Source organism: Acartia tonsa, chromosome 5 (assembly GCF_053477335.1).
Source record: "Acartia tonsa isolate MP-2025a chromosome 5, ASM5347733v1, whole genome shotgun sequence".
Lineage (NCBI taxonomy): Eukaryota > Metazoa > Arthropoda > Copepoda > Calanoida > Acartiidae > Acartia > Acartia tonsa.
Window position 1 is genome coordinate 49,503,607 of NC_137264.1, and position 19,907 is coordinate 49,523,513.

General features: G+C 32.0%; 1 protein-coding gene across 1 annotated transcript in view; it reads right to left on the minus strand.

Annotated features, from left to right (window-relative positions):
- LOC145320187 (uncharacterized) overlaps nt 1-14,381 on the minus strand; it is a 76,506-nt gene extending 62,125 nt beyond the window's left edge. The window contains exon 1 of the mRNA XM_080162627.1: nt 14,245-14,381. The gene's annotated coding sequence lies outside the window, so the exon portion shown is untranslated. The remainder of the gene's footprint in view (nt 1-14,244) is intronic.
- Between the last annotated feature and the right edge of the window lie 5,526 nt (nt 14,382-19,907).

Below are 19,907 nucleotides of genomic sequence, written 5' to 3' on the forward strand. Positions count from 1 at the left end.
TTATGTACATTGTACATCAATTTATCGGCCATTGTCTTATCCCTTTAGATTCCTTACTTCAAAAGATAAATGAAAAGGCTTTCATTAAAAAATTGTAAGAAATAAATGAATTGTATTTAATTTTATGTATTAACTTATTACACATTTATTTAATAGAAAACTCATGTATACTGTACTGTATAACAATTTATCTATTCTAAGCTTTTGTTGCTGCGCTTTCTTTAAAAATAATTGTCCTTGATTTAATTACTTCTGTTTGGAAGTCTTTGTTGTTTTATTAGACGTATTATTATCCTTATTTTGTCCACAACTAGGAAACTGTGAATTGCCTTGAAAGTTATTATACACACTTCCACTTTAAACGCCCCCTCTCCCCCCTCTCTAACACAAGTGTCTGCCCTTTTCATATCACTTTATTATTATTTAACCTAATAAGAGGCGGTAAGAGGGAGGGGTCAGAACCTCCCACTCCCACAAAATTAATGTGGAGGGATATTAAAAAGGGGTTGTATTAGCTATGCAGCAAACACTATTAGTAACCAATTTATTTATGCCTAATGGTGCTTGTCAGAAAAGAAATAGAAACTTGGGGGGAAATTATTATTTTTTTCTAAGTGTTACTTAGTACACAGTTTAAGTTCAGTTATATTTTCTTTTAAATTTTGTTTCTATAAATTATCAAATTAAAAGCGAATCTTTTCTATAATTAGAGTCTGTAATTATTTTAAATAGTTTCAATCTAATTAACCATTTGCCCTAAAAGAACCTCCATAGACGAATGGAGTCGAGTCCTTATGCTCCTCAATGGAGAGCTGGTTTAAGGTGTCCTCAATCTATGATTATTCAAGTCAACCTGTAAATTATCTTTTGATCACTCAAAATATATACATTTATTATAATTGCACAGAGGCCTCATTTTTTCTCCACTTTCCTATCCCCCCCCCTCACTTTTCCTAAACAGATTTCCTAGCATATTGCTGTATAATATATAGTGTACATATATTACTTATATTAAAGTCCGTTATAAAAAAAAATAAAGTTTGAAATTAAAAGGCTGTCAACACCGCCCCCAGGCGTTTTTCAGTCCTTGGATACTTGTATTATTTTGTGTTAAACCTATAGTACTCATTGTGTACAATAAACAGTTTATTAATAAATACCTAATGCAATGTTATTATCATTTATAAATGTTAATATGAAATGTATATGTTGTTTTGTCCAAATAAATATTTAAATTTAAATTTGAAAAAAAATTCACTATATGACAACGTCATCAAATTGACATGTTGAGAATAAAACTGTGTGTGGATCTATGAATCATGCAATAGCAATCAGAATATAGGTTAGCTGCGCTACTTAAAACCAAGTAGAACAGAAGTAATTGCTTTACCTATTATGCAATTAACACCACCTAAATTATACTTGCAGGAACATGGCGGAATAGTAAATAAAAAATCCCAATTGTGCTTAAAATAAATGTTTTCTAGTCATTTCTTCAATAAACTGAACTCCCAATGGTATATATGTAAACATCATGCCATTATGCCATTATGCCAATAAGATTATATAACATTCATATTATTAAATTTAAGTTACGGGCACTTATTACATTTTTGGCATAACCATAAGGATTATTTTATCATTAATAGCGATGCTGTTTTAAATTATAAGCAAAACATAATGGAGGGCATATCCTTGTAATAAAGTAACAGGATGTGTGTTTGTCTGTATGTTTGTTTGTACCGAAGGATCTCGCTAACTGCTGAACCGATCTCCTTAACAGGGTAGGTTTATAACTATTTTGGGGGAGGGTACCACAACCCTCAAAAGAGAAATCACAACAAAAAAAAATTACGTAGAGACTAGAATGCAACATAGAAAGATTACGTATTATTTAAAAAAAAAACATTTAAAGTGCCACTAGAGAGAGAGAGAGAGAGAGAGAGAGAGAGAGAGAGAAAGAAAGAACAGCATTACAGAAAGGAATACAGAATCTGCATAAATACAAAAAAATTGAATCTTAGTTACCCTTACGAAAAATATCCTATATTCTCTCCTAAATATTTGCTGCCTTCTAGTTGAAGTTTTTTTTACACCAAATAAATTGGGTAATTTTCTAGGGTATATAGATCAAATATTCTAAAAAGGTATATATACTTTTTAGATCAAATATATGCAGAAATATGAAAGAAATATTTAAACAAGGACAATCAGCATGTACATAAGTAGCGCAGCGTCAATAATCAGATGAAAACTCAAAGAAAATAAATCAGTCAAACATGCCATAATGGGAAAACTTTAATAAGGATGATTTTAAAACTTATATAGATTCAACAATATATGTAGAAGCTAATACTTTTCTTATAGTGTAAAAATTGTTAATGAATAGGTCATAGGAGAGCCAATTGCCCTATCCCTGTAAATACAGGTTTAATTTCATATTATCTATTATTTTTTTAACATGTGTCATAAAATAAATATTTCATTTCATTTCATCTTCTGTATAGAAACCTTTGCATAATCATATGACAATACCTGGCCTACAAAATATCTGGAATAGCCAGGACCAAATACTGCACACACATGTATATAATACCGCTTGAGAAAACGCGCAAGTTGGCGTGCACTGCTATTTTGCTTTTGCATTGATGGTTCTAGGCTATTTATATTACTTGTTGAGCCAGTTATAATGGTGTTCGGACCAAGACTATACCAACAAAAATGCCTTGCTTGCTTTGTATATCCGATATTGCTTATATGAATGGATTATAGAATACGTGGATATTGTGAAGGATTCTCACATACCCGGATAAAATGTTTCTTTAAACTGGCTAAAATAATGATATTATACCCCCTTATGACTTTATCCCATCCTTTTCACTGATCAAGGAGGAAAGTAAGGTCCAATATCTTAGGACTATACTAGCAACCCAAATTGACGACAAAAATCCCCCGTCACAATATCCAAGTATTATATTTCCATGCTTATATGTCTAGCATGACTTGTCAAGATTAAAGTTGGGTGTGTGAATATGTAATACAGATTTATAGCAAAGAAAATAGCAAGTCGTGTTTTAACAAGGGCAACCACAGTCGTGGTAAATTGAAGCTTAAAAACTAATGTTAATAATTGGCGAATTACAGTTCGCTTTGCTTTGAAGGGACATAATCCTATTTTTGAATCTGCATTAAAAAAATGGAAAAAATGTAATCACGATGAACAAATTTTCGGTTAAAATTATGGAATGGGGTGTAAAAAAATTATTATTTTATGTTGTAATGGTCTTTTTATACCTTTTATACCAAAATTCATAAAAACAACCAAGCTAATATTGCTTGAATTACTTCTACAACCGGCTATTGAAAACTAATTCACTAAATTCGAAATATATCCATATTAAGATAAAGAACTTTTTAAATTCATATGGTTGATGATTATCTCTGACTTTTGAAAGTATCATGATTTATAATATATCTAGTTTATAAAATTAGGAATAAGATTCTCTCTATCCCTCTCGTTCTCACTTTCACTATCTGCCTTTCTGTCTGTCTATCTATCACTATCTACATCTCTCTCTTTATATCTATTTCTTTCTATCTATTTCAAATATCTTGTATTTTTCTCTTTCTCTTTAAGTCTTTAGGTTTCTACGATAAAGTAATTAGATACTTTTAGGCATAATTGTCCTGTTTTTTAAACAAAAATTGGTAAAAACACCTTTATATATAAGTTGTATAACCTTAACAAAGGGAAAGTTGTTTTTCTATAAAAACAACTTTTGCTGTTTTACGCAAATTGGCATTACAACCTTTGCAGCACTTTTTTTGCGATGTTTATACGTTGTTGCAAAAATTGTAAAATAGCAAAGCATTAAAAGCAAAGGGAAGAAGGAAAAATTGACTAATAAATTAATCTACAACCATTTCGTTATCCATGAATCAAAAGCTACCAAAAGTAGCAAAGAACGTTTTTGAGGAAAATTCAATTTAGAAAAAAATATTAGGGTAGGAGAGCTGACATTGGGCTCTTTATTACACTAGTCCCCAAAGTTTTTAATTAAAGTTTTCTTATTCGTTTTATTAACAACTTTGGGGATTTTTATTGAGTTTATATAGGCTGGTTTATTAAGGTAAGCGTCCAAACGTTTTAACCACTAATTGCAATCTTTAGAAAGGGTAATTTGTTGTATCATAATTGGAGATGTACAAAAAATTATTGGTCATACCCTGAAAAATAAAGAAATGGAGATGACAAATATGGGTAAATCAATCCCCCCAAAAAATATAAGCTACAAAAGTCAAAGTTTTAAATGATTGAAGACAAGAATAATTTTGAACAATTTGCTGAATTTTTACAAGTTGAATATTTGTTGGTTAAAAGGACGAATATTGTTTTCTTTTTGCCCACATTAACCTTACCTACAATTCTTCAGGGAGATAAGGGCATTGGACTGTAAATGATACTGGTCCCCAAAGTTTTAAAGGCACGTTACCTCATTTGGTTGAGTTAAGATAAAAATCTTGATTGAGTTGTAAAAACTAACAGTATCCAAAATTTTCCCAATAAAATTTTTCACCCAATTCAAATGGAACACAGTAATAGTGTCTGACTGATTATGACGTAACAAAAAAAATTAGCCAATGAGAGGCCACTATAAATTTTACCATTGGTCAATAACGGCCTCTCATTGGCTAATTTATTTTTGTTACGTCATAATCAGTCAGACACTATTACTGTGTTCCATTTGAATTGGGTGAAAAAATGTAGCTGGAAAAAAGTGTCTAAAAAAACAGCCTTGTGACGTCATAAAAATTAGAGATTATTCATCTCTTTTTTAGGGGTTTGCTTTCCCACTTCTCCTCTCATCTCCCTCATTTCTATGACGTCACATGGCTGATATTTGAGAAACTTTGTCCAACTATAAAGAAACAATATTGGATTGTTCTCTCCCTTTATCTCTGATTACAACTACAATTCCAGGTTTGAACTCTTACGGTGGGATCTTATTAGAGCTTTCAATTTATATTATAAGAATTGAAACAATTAAAAGTGTCTTTTTAAAAAATATGAATTTAGTCACTTAACTGCAAACTGTTAAATTACTAGCTGCTACAGCTACACCCCTAAAGGCCTCTAGGGGCTCTTGAGAGGAGGGGGAGTAGACCCCCACTTTAAATTGTAGTTTAAAAAGAAAAGTTAAAAAAAACTTTTTTCGTGGAGGCTCAAGGGGCGTTTTTTTTGTTACAGTTTTTTCTCCCCAAAAATATCAGGAGCTAACCTGTTAATTAGAACTATATCGGTTCAGTGGTTAGCGAGATCCTTCGGTACACACAGATCCTGTTACTTTATTATAAGGATATTAGATTCAAGTTTTGTTCTTTATACACTTTTTGTTCATCCAATATTTTTCATTGTTATTGTAACTCTTTTTATCATCTGGAGTTCTCAATTTTCATTCAAAAATAAATATTTCTAATATCAGACCACTAAACTAAAGACCTCTTCAAATAAGCAACTTTAAAATTTAAATAAAAGGTAATAAAATAGCCTAAAACTTCCCAAGACTATATTGTGGTAGCTATTAAGCTCTTTCAGAAAATAAAGAAAACATGAAATGAGTAAAAGATATATTTTATCCATGTATTAAATTGTAATATAGACAGTTTTCTGAGGGTAGAATTTAAAAAAAAACTAAGATTAATTAAAGTTTTGTCTGCCTCAAAGACCCGAAGGTCCATGTCAACAGCATAGGAATAATGCTATGATTTGTATGTCTTTCTTCTGTAATAACAAATGTATATAATACGATAAGTAATTTATCAGTATGGCTCATAACCAGTTTTAATCCATCGGATATGAATCGGATTTGGAGCAAAACTGGAAATATTATTATATTTTACTTGACTAATCGCTGTACCTCTGATATTGTATATTGTTGTTCATTTTATTGAAGCACTTCCTAGTAAAAGTATCCATCAATCTTGCAGGGATTGGGATAGATATTATTTTAAACCAGATTTTTAATTAATGGTTAAAATTTCATGACATAACCAAGGCATTTGACAAAAATTCTAAAAGATACCTACTTAAATGAAGCTTTGTATAGTGCCTATAAAAATGATGTCATACTGGCCTACCATTGGTCAATTAAAATGTATACTCGCTTGCCTGTGTAATGGCAAATAATTGGTCATTTGTATTGTATGACGTCATTTTTAAAGAGCTTTTACTTAGATAACAGATTTATAAATTACAGGTACTTTTTGATTCTTTATTTGATTCGTTTGTCCAGTATTATCTCTGAAATCACTTTTCAGAATAGCTATTTTCTGGGTTTAGGTTATTTTAAAGGTGTACAATTATCATTAACTAACACAAAACATATCTTAGCTCCGTAAAAATTAATTGTTATTTTTAACACAAATTTTAATCTGAGGGATTAGCCCTTGACCCTCCCTTCCATTTCATGAACGAAAGATTAACTTAGTAACTCTTAGAATTATTTTGAAGAATAATTGTCCATTTCTCTGATCTATCAATTGTTGAAATCAATTTGATTTGTTGAAGGTTTGTTTGCTTTATACATTTCATCTAATTTTTAAAATCAAAGCTTTTAAACATTAGTATGTGTCCGTTTGTAAGGATTGCTTAAATCGTTTATTTAAGTTAGAATCTTCCTTTCGCTTTCAAACTTTGTATATGAATGTTCCAGATAAAATTAGGAAGTTTAACAACTCATTTTAATAAAATCCATATTGTCCAATTTTGATATGATTTAAATCCTTATTATTTTTTGTTGTTGTTTTTGTTCAGTGATTCCTAGTACAATTAATTACATATTACACAAATATCCATTTCTATATGACTTCAACGTCAAGCAATATTTAGAGAAAAGACAATAGGAAAGTTTAATAATACAAGTGTTCCCACTTTGTTACCTTCCTTTACCTTCTGCATTTTTTATTACTTGGATGTTACACGTCAAAAAAGATTTTCATGTTCTCTAATAAAGTGAAACTCGCAGCGGGTTAAAATAACGATACCCCCTATTCACCCCCTTTTTACCCAAACCCCTCCCATTATACTGTGTGAACCAATAAATAAATTCGCCTGTAATAATATCTACCTATATTCTGTTTGATTATAATACGGGGACATTAAAACAGGGAAAATTTTGTCGTCAAATCAAGTTGCTAAAATGATACTCATTTATTGGTCAGTTCGTCCCTCCGGTACGAGGAGAGGGTATGGGGGTAAAGGAAGTGTATGCCAGAATCTCTCACACTAGCCACGTATTCTATATTCATTTTTATTATGGATGTTATCATCCTTGTTTTCTTTATACAGTGCAGTGCATATAATTTATCATGTAAACAAATAATAAAATATTTCATTCAATTTGATCATCTTTTTAAATTTTTATTGGGACTTATAGGATGATTAGGTACAATGTTATGAGCGAATTATCTCTATATTTAAGTCTAAGTACCGCCCTGTAAAGCATGTTGCTATCCTTGTTTATGTATTCAGTCTTATAGTTCCTCTTTCCTTTTTCTTTTATTCATTTTCTGTATTGTTTTACAATATATATACTTTTCCAGTATGGCTTCGAAACTGATTAATATCCGCTGATTAGAACTGGTTCTAATCCATATTAAAAAATTATATCCAGTTTTCTACGAATATAAAAATGCACAATCATAAGATTAAAACCAGTGTTTTAGCCCGTGCCTTCGGCATCTAGGGGCTAACAAAACTGGTTTTAATCTTATAATCGTACATCATTATATCCGCGGAAAACTGTTTATAATGCGATGCGATAAATAACTATTCCAGTATGGCTTCGAAACCGATTCATATCCGCTGATTAGAACTGGTTGTAATTCATACTGAAAAAGCATGTATTATAACGTATTAGAGAAAATTTTACTATTTACTGGAAAGCTGTCTATTATACGAAGCGATAAATAACTTATTTTGTTGAGAAAAAGAACTTATATTGTTGTTATGACTTTTAGTTTGAATATGTTTGTTTCTCAACATAGCAGATACAGAATAAATCTCTTTAAATCAAAGGAATACAGGAATGGGACAATAGGCTGTAAGCATTTATTCCTCAAAAATTCTCAGCGAGAAATTCTGTCATTGCTTGAAGGTAAATTTATTTAGATATATTAATTGATATGCCATTGTTCCCTCCCTCCCCCCTGGTAAATCCAGACTTTTAGATATTCTGCTCCTGATAGATTTGTAAACATTACAGACATTCACAGACAGACAGACACACATACACAGACGGACAGACACACACCACACACACAAACAGACATACATACTCACTTTGAATCCTTCATTAGCAGTTATATATACACAAAATCAAGTTAAGTTTATGTTTTTTGCCTTTTTTTTCAGATTCGTAGCATCTCTATTTATATTGATGGTCCATTGGGCGTTTTTCGTGTTTTTTTTGTAACATTTTAGTAGCTTAGCTTCTATTAACTAGGGGGGGGGGGGAGAGGTGGATATGCCAAAATCGAAGGGTAAAATCATACTTGTTTTCTGAGATACGGAAAGTGTCATGTATGACGTCAAAAAAATAAGTCTAAAAAGGAAGGATTAGAGGAGAAGTGGGAAAGAAAACCAATAAAAAAAAATGATGGATTTATTTATTTTCTTATGACGCAACACATGACACTTTTAACTATGTTGTTATTAAGATTTATCGACAGCTATTTTGAAATAAAAATTTTATCCTATTAATTCAATTTTTGAAATTGATATTCTTGGGACGATTTAGATTAAGCATGTTTTTGTGTAAGCTTTTTTCTACAGTTAATTCTGTCTGAGTTGGTTTCAGCTCTCCTTTTATTGATGTTGTTATTCTTGTTTCAAGCTGCCTTAGTCATTGAATGGAACGCAAAATTTTGTTCTGTTTTTAAATTCGAAGTTTTTCTACGAGTAGGGTCTGTTGTATGTTCTATTTGTTGTGTTACCAGAAATTATAATATATTTAACATTTAATTCTTCAACTTCCTTAAAAATAATTTCTTCATGATATAATCATCCTATAACATGCATTATTCGACTAGTGATTCCTAAGCTTACCCCAATAAGAAAAGCATCTCTAAAATCCCATCAAAAAATGAAAGTACATCCACATTTCAGAGCTGCAAAGAAATGGAACGAACTGCCAAATGATATAGAAATGCTGCCTAAATTGTCATCATTCAAGAAAAAAGTTGCCGAATGTTTAGCCAATAAAAACTGATGATCAAAGTCCAGTAAACCTATGTTTGGGCTCTCAAGAATAATATCAACAAAAACATAAACAACATTATGAATCCAGTATTTAAGCAATTTTGTGACAGATTAACATATTATTTCAATCTCAGTCCTTTAGATAATACTCCGTTTTTTTATATATTTATGTATGCTCGTTTGTCAAATTTGTTAGGCTTTACTGGAATGGATGTTGTCATTCTTGTGAATGTTAGTCGATTTTTTTACATGAGGAAAAAGTTTGTTGAAAGTAAATATTAGGATCTGAGAGGATATGAATAGTTTTTAAGAATTAGCTAACTTATTTATCAAATTAGCGGAGGCATTTAATTAGATATACATATAATATGTAACATTTTATGTTTTCTTTTTAATGTATGTTCAGATTAGCTGTTAAACAAAAATATCTGCTAGGCGGTGCGTTATAGTTAAATTTATTTTTGGCGATATTTCTTAGGAGGGTGGTGTTACCCTCCCCACAAATAACTTCCCAGGACCTAAAACAAGCTACACTGTTAGGGAGAACCATATCGGTTCAGCGGTTAGCGAGATATTTCAGTACAAACAGATAGACAGACAGAGATTCTTTTAGTTGATTATAAGGATTTGATTACCACTTTTCTAAAAAAAAGCACTATCATTTTGTTCAGTTACAAAATTATATGTAGACTTTAAGAACATATAACTACTATAATCTAATATTTACATGATTAATTATGTCTTTGAGTAGTTAAGCAATAAGTTTTCTGCATGTCCTTAAAGTTTCTTCAAAGTCTGGATTTGTAAGCGCAAAAGTTAATGTGAAATATTTCAATTTTCAAAATTGTCTTTATGCCTAGTCCCTGCGAAGGGCTCTAACCATGCGGCTCTACTCTGCACCTAACATTTAGCTCCGTTTTAACTTGTAATCTATGATAAATGTATAATGCTGTCTGTCCGTCCGTCCGTCTGTCCCTTAAGATCTAGGTAACCATTGAACCGATCGAATTCTACTCTTCAGGGAACATACCTACTGGTCCTGTGGTGGTTTTAGGCTATTTTCTTGGGGGGGTGGGACACCCCCAACACCCCCCAAAAAAAATCGTCTCAAAAGTTACTTCATTTTTATGAATTTTGCAATTTTCCACGAAAACTTGCAATCCATTCACATTTTTTCGGCTGGGTAGGCTATAAAAGATGTAATTATACCTCTTGGGGCAAAGTCCCTAGAGGCTAGGGGCGAAGCCGCTAGTCTATAATAAAAGTAGAATGCTGTTCGTGTGTCCGTTCGGTAAACTAGGAAGCCCTTAGAGGAAGGCCCCTGAAAATCCACTCTGCCAAAAAAAAACTGACAAGGAAAATATGGAGGTAAATTTAGCATATATTATCATTAAGTAATAAACAAGATTTATCCCTTGCATAATTTATGTATTATGCTACATTAAATAACCATTTCTTCACAAGAATGTTAATAATATCCATTAAAAATGAGCTCAACCAATATGACAAACAAGTATTTTTAGAAAAAGAGTTTTTTATACATATATAGAGGAACTTTTTATTGGGAGTCTTTTTTTAAGAAATCGATGTTAATATGTGCTTTGAATTTAAAGTTAGGTATATATATTTATAGAGATGTCTAATGTTTAAAATAAACGTAGCAATATTTTTATAATTATGATAAAGTTATGATGCCTTTATGATTATACCTCAACGTCACAGGAATCCGAGGTTTATTCTATATTACAATCTCAATATGCTTATATATACTGGCTATTCATTGAGGATTAACGTACAGCCCCTAGCGTCTAGGTGCTATGTGTTAGAATGGCCCGAGAAATGGGGCTAGAAAAATAGCTTAAAACCAACCGAAGACTTAAATATGTATGACAAAAAATCTTACTGCTTTATAGGTATAATAGGATATACAGACGATCATATCATACATCATAAACGTGGAACAGCTATAAATTGTTTTTTTTAAAATATGGATAAGCATTTGTGCTTAAACGTTTCAAAAAGAAAATTTTAGAAAAAATATTTATATTGTAATAACTATTGACTTTTTGGTCATATTATCAATCACAAAAAAGAAGTTATTATTTTTATTATTTCCCCCAGATTTTATTGTTATATGTAGCAATTTCCTATTTTGTTAAACCTGAGGTGAATTCTTAAAAAACTTTTGCCTCATTAAAATCAGTTTGCCTCAAAAAATTTTAGTGAGGCAAAATTATCCCCTCTAAATTTTTAGCGAGCCTCACTGATTTTAGTGGGGCAAACTAATTTTAGTTAGGCAAAAGTTTTTTAAGAATTCACCTCTGTATGTTAAATATTTGTATTGATTTGTAGTTGCAAATTAAAAGAGCCATAAAAAATGAAATACTTTTAGACAAAGTTTAAGGTGTTTGAAATATCTCAAATACGTCAAGGGTTTGAACCATGCGCAATATAAGAATTAGAGGAGGGGGAGAGGGGTTAGAACCCCCCCCCCCCACCCCACTTAAAAAAAATTGTAAAGATTTTCAATCGAATTTGTTCTGTGATGTTTCCTTATATTAACCCAGTAAAAATGATTGAAACTTTATGTACAATTATAAAAAAAAAGTAAACTTAACTGTGTTAATCTTACTATTTACCATGGCATAGTGTACAAAAAGTAATAATTGGCGGTAGGGCTGTCTAGTACTTGGGGAAAAAGGACAATCATATTTATATGAAGCGCAGCAATAAAAAAAACTCTTGTCTCACAGTAGCAGTACTTATAAAGTAGTAAGGATCGTGTATCTAAAGTTTAAGAGCTCTATAATGGCTTGACCAATTGGGTTGTGTTTCACAGTGAAGATTCTTAAATGTTTTAGCCAACTACTAGTCTATATTAACCTTCCCAATTCAGCCTCTTAAAGCTTTTTCAGCAAAACATCTGTATAGTGTCTTATCCGATAAAGTTGTAATTTTGATTTCTGGCTATTGACCACAACCACCCCCCCCCCCCCCTCCAAACACCACAAAAAAAGGTTAATCCATTATAAAAAAATAGCGTAGACGCTGGTAGTTCATCGAATTTTTAGATTTTAGTCAACTATTAGTGTTTTTATGCTAAAACCCTGCAGATCTTTAAAGTTAGGTCCAATTAGGACAAGGTTAAATTTTCATCAAACATTGTATGTACATATATAAAAACTAGGAAAACAGGGATAAGACAATGGACAATTAATTTATTAACACCTACGTAATCCTGCATTTGGTTTATCTATAATACAAAGTAGCTTGATGTCTGTCCGTCTGTCCGTTTGTCTGTCCGTCCCTAAAGATCTCGGTAACCACTGAACCGATCGGATTCTACTCTTCAGGGTCTATACTTATAGGTCCTGTGGTGGTTTGAAGCTATTTTCTTGGGGGGTGGGTACACCCCCAACCCCCCAAAAACAAAAATACCCCCCCATTTTTTTGTTTATTGGGAAGTTAGTTCACATAAAACTACAGGCTGCACCAGTAGTACTTTTTTATATTTTTTTTAATTACCTATTGGGGCAAAGCCCCTAGAGGCTAAGGGCGAAGCCGCTAGTAGTAAATATATAGGAGAAGGAAAGGTTTATAGATTGATTGAGCCGCCCTTGTTCTCTCCCCCCCCCCCCTGATTTGTATAGACTATTAATAAATTCAGCAACATAGTTGAAAGGAAAAAGTTTTAGGTGAGTATAATAATAATAGCCTTTATTATCAAGCATCATAGGGTTAAACTCAAAAAGTGCGTCAATGATTTTTGCTCACTAATTTAAAGCGTGTTAATAAAGTTACAAGTAATAAATAGAAGTCATTGTTCAGGTTTATGGAAATTTTTTTTAAAATCTTTATCTTGGATAAGATCCAAATAAACCCGAGATGGTTTTAAGCTGTCTTTTTATTATTTGGGATGATTATAGACATTCTTTCTGTTCCCTAAGCTCCCCTTCTAGTACAAAGTCTTTATTTACTAGGGGCCAGTTGCATTCGAAAGGGGGTAGTAAACATTGCTCTAGAACAAGATGAAACAGGGGAGGACTGCCCAACTCCCCCCCCCCCCCTTTCCAAGGTTTCACATTTTCCAGTGGAATTGCTGTGCGCTCCACTGAGAGGGGCGCAGCCACTAGTACGATAATTGAAATAATTTACTTGAACTGCTAATCTGTATTTTTTAATCAGTTTAGCTTTTCCTGTACTAATCTTATGAAACATATTTAACTAAACATTGTCCGAGAGCTAAAAATTATCGAGCTAAATTTGAGAAAGACCATCGTTACTAAAGTTGTATCTTGTAAAGAACAAGTTTCCTGTATTGTATAATAATGACGGCTCCGTTAGCCCATTGGATTTATTAAACATAAGGATTTAGTACTTTTTAGTTTTAAAAACTCATTTAGCCTCATTTATTTGGGAAATGGGTTGTCTCATCACCCAAGAAAATAGCCAAGAACCTTTGTGTCACTGAAAGGAGGACCAAATCGAAAATTAAGCTTTATCCGAACAGATATCGATTTACTTCATATTAGGGTTGGGCTGGATACATATTTGGCCGGATATCCGGCTGGTTTTAAATGTCAGATATCCGGTCAATTCCGGATAACCGAATATTTAAGTAACAAAACAGAATTCCTCATAATCTCATGTTTTATTATATTGCCGCGGCTGGCAGCTGCCAAGTACAGCTGCTGTCGCCAAAATTATTTTTTGAGATTTCTAAAAAAAATTTGAAAATTACAGCCATTTAAAATTGAAAATGTAGGGATTTTTGTTGTATAATATAAAAGATTACATTGACATTACATCAAGCGGGATAGTTTCAATATCCGGTAGCCGGTCGGATATTGAAAATGGCCGGATATCCGGCCCAACCTTACTTCATATTATAGATAAGTATATAGGATAGTATGCTTGCATTGACCATAGAATATTGACAGATAGAAAGTTTAGAGTAGTTTTGCTTTTAAAATCAAACATCCTACCTTTAAGAAGAAAACAAACCTATTTCTTTAAAACTGTTCACATTTTTAGGTTTTAACTATCACTAAATCATAAGATTTTATGATCTTTTTTATGCTTGTGTTTGAAAATAACATTTTATGCTCATTTTGTCACTATTTTGTCTGAAAATAATTTTATTAAAAGTAAAATAAAAGTCCAAACGGATTTAACATAATGGAACATAACACTTAACAATAATTTTTCGCCCTTAATCAAGATTATCCTTATTATCTATCTATCTCACCATCTATTTTTATCATTCTATCAACTGAAGTAGGATATAGGTGGATATTATGACAGGGAAAAAATTGTCGTCAATTTAGCATGCTAACATAGAACTCGTTTATTGGTCAGTTCGATCACTGTAGGAGGGGAAAGGATGGGGTAAAGGAGGATCGTTATTTTATCCCGCTGCAAGTTTCACTTTATTAGAGAACATAAAAATTTGGTGTAAGATCCAAGTAATAATATATCCATTTATATCTATCTATCCTACTAATGTAATGTGTCTAGCTACCTATATATCTTTCTATCTGAGGGTTCAAATATATGTATTTATCTATTGTATTATCTTTCGTTTATTAATCATTTTAATCTATTTAAAAATGTATTCTCCTATCAATCCATCTATCCAGCTAATCTATCCATCTATCCAGCAAATGTATCTATCTAACTAGCTAATCTATCCATCTATCTAGCTAATATATCCATCTATCCAGCTAATCTATCCATCTATCCAGCTAATCTATCCATCTATCCAGCTAATCTACCCATAGACGTCCAAGCTTTTTTTTTGAGGGGGGGGTAAAAAATTTTAAGGAGGGGGGTAATTCGTATTTTGGGGGGGGGGGGGTAAAATGGCGCGCGTAGCTCGCCGAAATTTTTTTTTACCCCCCCCAAAATTTTTACCCCGGGGGTAAAATTTGATTGGGGGGGTAATTACCCCCCCTGAAGTCTGTTGGGGGGAGTAAATTCAGTTTACCCCCCCCCCAAAATTTACCCTAGGGGTAAAATTTTGGGGGGGGGTAATTTAAATTTGATTAAATATTTAGTTTTAAAAATGCGCGCATAGCGCGCAAAATTTTTTTTTATTAGAGATGTTTTATTTTGGGGGGGGTATTTACCCCCCAAAAATTGTTTGGGGGGGGTAATCGCCCCATTACCCCCCCCCCTTGGACGTCTATGAATCTATCCAGCTAATCTATCCATCTATCCAGCTAATATATCCATCTATCTAGCTAATCTATCCATATATCCAGCTAATCTATCCATCTATCTAGCTAATCTATCCATCTATCTAGCTAATCTATCCATATATCCAGCTAATCTATCCATCTATCCAGCTAATCTATCCATCTTTCCAGCTAATCTATCCATCAATCCAGCTAATCTATCCATCTATCCAGCTATTCTATCCATCTATCCAGCTAATCTATCTATCTATCAAGCTAATCTATCCATCTTAAGTATCTCACTATCTATGTAAGGGTTTGATAATGAATTATTAATGTAAGGTTTGTCTGTAGTTAGTGGAAATATATTAAAAATGAATACTGCCGCAGTAGCACAGTAACACACACATCCATACATGCATGGATAAGAAAATGGATGATAAATAAATCTTCCTTCAAGCTATGATGTGTAAAATTATGCATTAAAGAGCTATTAACATCTAGCAAATGTAAAGGAAAAAAATCTAGAAAATCTAATTCATGTCATCAATACTTAGAAATTCTATTTAAATTTAGGTTGGGGGAGAAAGTCACTCTAAAAACAACCAGGTGACGTCATAAAAAGAGTTTTCTTTCCCACTTTTTCTCCCATCTCCCTCATTTTTATGACGTCACGTTTTTGGCCGCATAAGTTTTGAGAATAATTATATCATTCAAAGCATTAATATTCAAAATTTTGGTAGATCTCTCAATCAGTCATTATATATTTTTTTTTTTTTTTTTTTTTAAATTATTCTTTGATTTCATTTTTTTTGTCTAAAAGTCACAGCTTGGCTTGTAAGAGGGTGAGTTTATAAGTCAAAAAATTGTCTTTAATCTTAGTATTGAAGTCACGTATTTTTCTTAAATAGTTAAATGACAGTAAGATAAAATTTAAATACTTTTATTTGGTGTATTAATAGTTAAGACCACATGGTGCTATGATTTGTGGTTTCAGGAAATATGAGGTAATGTAAATTTAAAGTTTATGAGAAAGAAGATAGTTTTTTCCTCGTATTCATTCCAAACCGGTTCTTATCCATATGAAAAAACTATGTATAGCATCTTACTATATCCTGTTTTCTACAAATATAATCATGAAATTAAAACTAGTGTTTTAGTCCGTGCCTTCGGCATCTCGGGTCTAAAAAGACTGGTTTTAATCTTATAAGTGTACATTTTATATCCGTGGAAAGCTGCGAGAAATAACTATTCATGTATTGCCATTGGGACTTTCCTCTTATTCATTCAAATCTGGTGGATAGGAACCGGTTCTCATCCATACGAAAAAACTATGTCTAGCATCGTATTATATCCAGCTTTCTATGAATATAAAAATGTACAATCATAAGATTAAAACCAGTTTTTTTAGCCGGTGCCTTCGGCACATGCGGGCTAAAAAAACTAGTTTTAATCTCATAATTGTACATTCTATATCCGCGGAAAGCCGTTTATAATACGATGCGAGAAATAACTATTATCTAGCAATTTGCATTATTCTGGTTTAGGATTAGGTTTCAAGGATTAAATCTAAAACCTAAAACCATTCCATTGCTTATGTGAAGACTCTCTGTAAAGGAGAACTCGATCAGTTTAGTAATTAATGAAATCTTAAGCTTCAGATTAAAAAAATGATAGGATGTATCTAAGCAGATGGATGTTTGACTATAAACAGCCTTGAAACTTTCAATCAAAAAATTTCTTTGTATATCCAACATGGTTACTTGATGCAATAATCTGAACCTAAACAGAATATGTTAAATATATTTTTATTTTTAAAAAATATTTTCTATGCATACATTGTATTACAATAGTGGATTCTATTTGAGCTCATGTAAGATTAAGTATCAAATTTATCAAGTTTAAAGATGATAGTACAAACTGCTTTAAAAACAATTAATGATATTTCAATTCTCCCACAACATATCATTAAAAAGGGTAAAAGATACTGAATTCTGAGCTCCAATAGATCAATGAAGAGAATAAATGTATTTGACTTTTTTCTAAATATGAAAATGCCTTGGTCTGGGGAAGGTTTCTGTCCAATATATTTAAAATTAGATATGGTAAAAAAGGATTATAAGATTTCTTTACCTTGCAATACTTTTCTATAAATTCATTATTTTCAATATAATGTGTTTTTGAGAATTAAAATCCATGACATATTATCCTCTTTTTTTCCTGCCTCATTTAAAAACCAATTTAAAGAGTACACATTTTTACACAGTGTGCATCCAAATAAACAGTTTTTTTGATTACTTTTTTCTCTATACCATTTCTGTAACAATGCAGAGTATTTTTTAATGCATTTTTTTGTAATCAGATTTGTAATTTATTTATTAAGAGTTTGATAAATATGTTACATGCTTTAAACCTAAATGACACTAGTGGAAAATAATGCATTTTATAAAATTATGAATTGTATAAATGTAATTTATGTACTTTTGATCTCCTTCAAAAAAAATTTGCTGATAAAACTAATTAACAAATCCTAAATCCTAAAAAAGTAAGCTATCATAAGCTATCCCCTTTTGCCTTCAAATTAAATATGCAAGGTACAACTATTGCTAAATAATTCTTAAAGGTTGATGATTCAATTTCAAATTTTATGATTTATAAATACTTTTAAACCTTATAATTAAGCACATTATTGATCCAAACATTTAAAAATAATTACATATACAATCATTTTCAAAATATTAAATAATTCCTGATAAATATGATAAACAGACAAAAATTGGCCTGCCTGGTTTAAAGAGCATTTATTGAGCCCAAGGGAATTTATTTGGCAAGTCTTCATTACAACCAAAAATTGTTGGGAAATTAGTTTTCAAGTAAAATAATCAAGAAGTTTTGGGTGTTCAGGTATATAAATGTTTATAAAAGTCTACACATCTGCCTCATATAGTTCCCTCATCTGTCTGATTTCAATCTTTCACTTGTAAAAACAGTTGGGTGTTCATTTCTTTTATGTCATCATGTTATTTTATTTTACTGTTTATTAATGGATGTATAACGTACTACTTGGATCTTACACCGGATTTTCATGTTCTATAATAAAATGAACTCTGTAGCAGGATAAAACCACTCCTTTACCTCGTCCTCTTTCCTCCTACTGGATAAACGGCCCGACCAATAAATGCAGGAGAAACTTGCAACCTAAATTGACGACAATTTTTCTCCTGTTAAGTTATCCACGTATATTCTACATCCATTTGTTTATTAATGATCATTACAATCTTAGTGTCCTTTACTATGTTAAATTTTAATTTGCCCTGTTATCTTTATGCATATTTGTTATTGTTTTGTTATAAAATTTTTAGTTGATTTTTTTTGTGTATAAACTTTGTGACTTATTCAATTGTTACTTTGATTGAACATGTACTATCCCTTTCTGCCTTAACTTCCTTCAGCCTGCTAGTTTAGTTTATTTAAACTGGGGATGGTGTATAATATTATTTAACCCTTACAGATCGGGCCCCAATTCCCACCTTAATAGATCGGGGCGGGGGGGGGCTCCAAGAGCCCCCCCCTCTATCTCAGCTTCTGGTACAGATAAAGACGTAAAAATTTTTTCTGGTGGTTTGTGTGTATTTTTAGAGAAAATTACTTTTTCTAGTCATAGCAGTCAGACCGCTCCTTAGCCGCCTTTTAGCGGCCAGCCGCTAAATTTTAAAACAGCTGTAGAGCGGCCAATTTTGCAGCTAGGATGACCAAATTTTAGGACAAACTTTTATTTTTCATAACAAAAAAATTACTTTTTCTGATCATCGCCGAAAAACGGCAAATACGGAAACCGCCATTTTCGGCGGTTACGGCGGTAAAACTGTGGTAAAACGGCGGTTGGCGGCGCAAATTAATATTTTTATCTGTTTATTATTTCTCAAAGATTTACCAAAAAAAATATAGGTCTCTAGCTGTAATAGAAGCCACGATATTCATGATATATGTCTGTAGTAAAAGCCGGACAAAAATCGGTCATAAAGTCGGTCAGGGAGCGGTCAAACGGTCATAACACCACTTTTCTCAGAAGGTCATTGATATCTAAGTATTCACCAAAAAAATTTTAGGTTTCTACCTTATACACAAAAGTCATAATGTAGAAATTGCTACCCAACCGACTTTGACCGGACACCACAACCGACACAGAACAGATATCCTTATAAAATCAACTCTTGTCGACGTATAATTACTAAACTTAAAAAGTCATGAAGTTACAGCTCTCCATCTTACCTACAAAAAAAATGAGATTGAAAAAACTAGAGGGGGGGCTCTTGGAGCCCCCCCCCCCCCCCGATCTGTAAGGGTTAAATCACAAAAGCACAATATATTAAGTTTCATTGATAATAGTGTTGTTATACTGTGATTTTACTAATGTAACACTTCTTTGAAACCAGGCCATGGTGTAATTATGCTGTGATTTAACTAGTGTA